Here is a 5,099-nt window from a genome sequence, read left to right on the forward strand (position 1 = left end):
GCCCCGGCGGCCGGGCGGGCTCCGGCCCGCAGCACACGCTTCTGCAAGCAACTTCCCGAGTTGTTCTGAGGACCCCCTCCAACACTGTTAGTGTCCGTAATTGGAAAAAAAAAAAAAATGTTTCGGAACGCCTCGCCATTTATGCCTGTGACCAAAAGTCAACAGTCACGCAAGTAAAACAGTCGCTGTAAAGGCCAGGCAGTACACATGAAACTGTTTTAACTTAGCTGCCTCGAGTCTCTCTCTCTCTCTCTCTCTCTCTCTTTTTTTTTTCTTTTCTTTTTAGAAATACCCTGGGGTATCTTTTTCACCTTCCTGTGTCGACGTGCAGCTCCTCAGTGAAAGACTGCAATAGTTACATCCGCCTCTGTTACTGTTTTGCCTCTTTTAATAAGAAACATTTATCTCTGGCAAATTATAAATGATTCACTTTGCAAACTTGCTTTTTTGCTGCCTCTTATTCTGAGCTAAGGTAGGCAGCTGTCTCTTTTGTCTGCCCCCGCTGCATTTTAAAGGAAGTAAAGGAAGTACTTTTCTACTTACCTGCCAGGAAGTGAAATTCTGTAGCACACAAAATGTGGCTTTGTATGTCACACCACATGACTTTTAATCATTTGTCACTTGAATTATGTACAACTGGGTACAATTACACATTGCTTAGGTTTATTTTACAGAACTTTTCTAGTGGTGCATCTTTTGGGAAATCTGTACTTTAAATGAAGATTAAYGGAATATTTCCTGCATTGCACCATAGCAATAGCTGATAATCTTTCTGTATTTCTACTCAGCACTTAGCTGGAACAGGAGTCCACTGTGGTGTACTGTTCTTTATAAAAAAAGTTTCCACTAATTGGAAAGAAATCCAGAAAATAGCAAGATGAGACTTGGAAAACATAGCCACAGGAGAAAAAGTAGGGTGGGTTTTTTAGGTGTATTTTCTCTATTGGTATATGTTATACTTTCTATCCTTGCTTTGGTCTTCACTTTGCTGACATACCCCCCATCAAACTGTCAAGCCTCCTCCTTATTCCAGTGCGATATGTTTAGCCAAAGTGAATATCTAATCCATAGCATCATTAAAGCTATAAACAGCTTGATCTGAAAATATCTGATATATAATTTTCAGCATGCATAAAAGATTTTGAGAAATCAGATTATTTTCTGCTTACCCGTGTCATTTATTGAGTAATGACGACATATAGGTGTATACATATATGTCACCTCAAAGTTAAATTTTTGTCTGATTATCAAGYGGTCATACTGGGATATTGTCTCCAAGGTGCCAGAAGTGCACTTCTTTCAAAGTTATTTGTTAAAGCCATCATCCCAGGAAATCAGCATAAGCCTGTACAGACTTCTGTACCTGTGCCAACTCACATCACTAGAAAATGAGAGTTAGTAGAAGGAGTTTCATTAAAAAAATATATTCTTTGATTAGACAGATCTCTGTATCATGAGGTATCTGAGTTCTGAGTTCTGGCTTTTTGGTAGTTATAAATTTAGATTTTTATTAAGAAAGAATTTTAAGAAATAATTCAGAGGAAAATGTCTTAWGAATAACAAGGCTCAAAATGAGAGGATTTATTTTTCTGTCCTAGAGACACAGGAGACATAGACTACTGATACATTTTTCATTTACTGGGGGACTCGGCTATTTGTTGTTCCTACTCATTTGTATACCAGGAACCAAAGCAGCAGCTTTCTTAATTTTAATTATCATTCATTGGCAAAACCATTCAGGCAATCATATTCTTTATTCCACTGAAGGAGTGGCAAAAATTAATAGTAAAAAGATAGAGTTGTTTGGATTTATAAACTCTGCCGGTGAAGGGTTGTTTCTGAAGTGAACCACGAACATTTCCAAGGTTGCTTGGCTCATGGAGTTTATAACGTCAAACAGGACCAGGTCTCTAGAGCTGAGATGTGGTTCGGACCGAAAGGGTTACACAGTACTGTGTTGTCATGACAGAAATGTCCGTAACAACTGACTGGTAGTGATGTATGTCTGAGCTACCAGCTTTACCAGTGCTCATGCTGCTATTTTGCTGGTATGATACCACTGACTGAAGAAACAGATTTCTTTATTTCAAGAAACAGCACAGAGAAATTTTTGCTGGAATACTGAAATGTGAGTTACAACCCAGTATCTTGTGGGAGTTGAAAAATTTGCTTCAGCAGAAAACCAGCTGTTACGAAAACCTCTTTTATAATATGTTTTCCTGGTCTCCTGTACTCCTCATGTTTAAAGCTGTGATTTTATGACAGTTTTGCAGACACTTTTTACAGCYAGGATGATTGTAATAAAAGCCAGGATGTACACCCCAAAATATGTCCTTGTCTTTTCAAATACCATTGATTCTACTCTCATAGAAGTAGCACTCCAGAACTATTAGATTGGAAGTTACTGGGATATCTTATGCTTCATGTTTGCAAATAGTTAAGGTGTTTTGATTTTGTGTATTYGTCTGTATTTGGAAAATTCCAAATTATATTGCAAATATAGTTGCAATTATATTCCAATATAGGGTATATAGGGTAGTTCTCCTGGATCTTATGTGGAAGAACAGAAGGTTAGAAAAAGAGCATGAAAAGTATGACATATTTAAAGAACCTCTCCCCAGAAATGTCTTCATAGTTTCCAGCAGCATAGGGACTTGAGGGGCTGCATCTCTCCTGAYGTGTTTTTGACTCCAAATCCCTTTATGCTTCTGTGCTGCAAYTCTGTGAAAGGATCTCCACAATTTAACCCTACAATGTGTGAAAGAACAATTCCTTTTGTTTGTTTAAACCTGTTACTGTGCCGTTCCATTGAGCCTTCCCTTGTTCTTGTGCTATGCGTAATGGATAACTTGGTCTTATTTGTWTTTCCAGCACCACTTATGATTTTGTTGGTGTCTGCCATACTGTAGTTTCTATCAAAGTAATAGGTTTCAATAATATATCTGTAAGGTGTAGCTTTTTACATGCATACAAACTTTGTGAGTAATACATGACATCAAGGGTTACAATTAATGGATTTTGATGGGTCCAGTATTTCGTCATTTGTCCATTACAGACTTGGACTCTATGCAGAACATTGAACCCTGAGTTTCATTACATCCAACACTATACATAATCCATATTATAAACTCAATTCCCTTAAGAGCAGCTTCTCTAAAATGATGGTGATACTGGCTAGATTTTCTGCCGAATTCTCCCCTTTGGTTAGTCCAAAAGTACAGACTCTTCGGGAGTCACTTGTGGTTCCCTTGTGGYCTAGTTATCTGAAGCCCAGCCTCCTTTAGCATAGTCTAGGAGCTACCGTAACCTCAGTCCAGCAATAACAGGAGAAGAATTGAAACTTCGAATTTCTCTAGACAACCCTCTTCTGTTTCTTTGGCAAGTGAAGTAAGAGCTTATTAGAACAGCTTTATCTCAGCCAGGATTATTCTGCCTTTTTTGTGGAAGCTGAAACCTGACAGATTTCACTCTTTTTGAGCTGGCTGAATGGAACAGACAGATCAGAAGACGACACACAGTTTGGTCCACATTATGTGAGAACGCTTCAAGAGCAGGGACTCAGGGCTATGTTAAGAAAGCTGTTTTCAGTATCTTTGAGCACTACCCACTTTCAGAACCTATTTATTTTCTTGCCTTTTACAATGTAGTAGGAAGTAAAAAAAAGAGGTGCTAGGGAGGTAGTTCTGTAGAGCAACCTACACACATGAGCAGTTTTATTTTGAAACTATGGACTAACTTTACATGCATCAACTGCCTAAGCAAGCATGATTTTCGTGATGTTTTCTACTGAAACTGCAATGGAAATGGGCTTGTATAAACAGACTTTAAGGAACAGTTTATGTAATGCTAGGCTGAATATTATGCTATCTTTGTTTTCAGCAGATTGGTAAGGGGATTAATAAGAATTTCAAAATTTTTATTTTAGCTGCAGTATGCCAAATTTCTTTAGCCCTCAGAGATAAATAAAACATATGCAATCGGATCTGAACATTGACCTGCCTAATGTATTTTTTAGGAGCTATTACTCCTTTCTCCTATCACAGAATAGATACAACCCAGCCAAGGAAGATTATATACAAATGTCAAGAGGAAGAATACTTTTCTTTAAATAAAGCCATGGTTTGTTACTCTGAAGGAAAGCTTCGGTGATTCTGTATCCAAAATAATGCCTTATTGGTAAAAAATAGTAAATTAGAATGAAAAGAGTGAAGACAGAAACATTCAACACAAGCTCTTGAAGCTGAGCTAGATTCATACTCTCAGGGGCAGAATCAACTTGTGAACAAAACCTTTTCAGTCCTCACCAAACCTGACTACATTTTTGGATATTAAGTGCATGCTGCAGTCTAGGTGCTCTTACTGTTCAGAATTACTGGTTTTATTCCATAGTTAACYTCACTGCTTGATCAGCCAAAAGCAAAGCTTTTGGTCCATTCCTTAAATAAGCTCAGAATTGTTGTCCATCAGTTGAAATTGCTAATTTGACAAATGTCAGTTCCTCTTTGCTAGCGGTTGAGGTGAACTTTACTGACTTTAAATTCATGTTGTATTAATTCTTTTCTGTGACCTGTTCCTGTGACTACTTTGCAGTGTTAAAGTTCTTCACTAGTTTCTCTTGAGCTAATTTACGAGACTTAAATATCTACTTTCCTTCAAGATAACACCCAAGAGTGTCTCACCTCATTGCTTGACCCATTTGTTTAGCTGTATCTCAGCTGACTTAGAAGTACTTACCAAAGTGCATCCCAGGATGCTGGTATCTAGACATGGACACAAGGACCTGTTTGGGCCATGTTGTGGGTCCTGTCTGGCTTTCATGTCCTTTTAAGGGAAACCAAAGAGTGAGTGAATAGAAGGTGGATCAATAAGGACTTTAGGACTGGATACACACTTGGACTAGAGGCTGGAATTTTTCCCAGATTTCACAGTTTAGACATAATTTCAGTACATAATTTCCCTAAATTTTTACTAATTATTCTGCAGTGCTAGATGTTAGCTGCTCTCATGATTGCTTTATCACTTGTTCCCTTCTAACTGTGTGCCTGGCAGTTTCTACCAGAAGAGTCTTAATGCTTTACACTCTTATCTCTCAAATGTTT

This window comes from Rhea americana, unplaced genomic scaffold (assembly GCF_003343005.1).
Source record: "Rhea americana isolate MKP2758 unplaced genomic scaffold, rheAme1 scaffold_0, whole genome shotgun sequence".
Classification (NCBI taxonomy): domain Eukaryota; kingdom Metazoa; phylum Chordata; class Aves; order Rheiformes; family Rheidae; genus Rhea; species Rhea americana.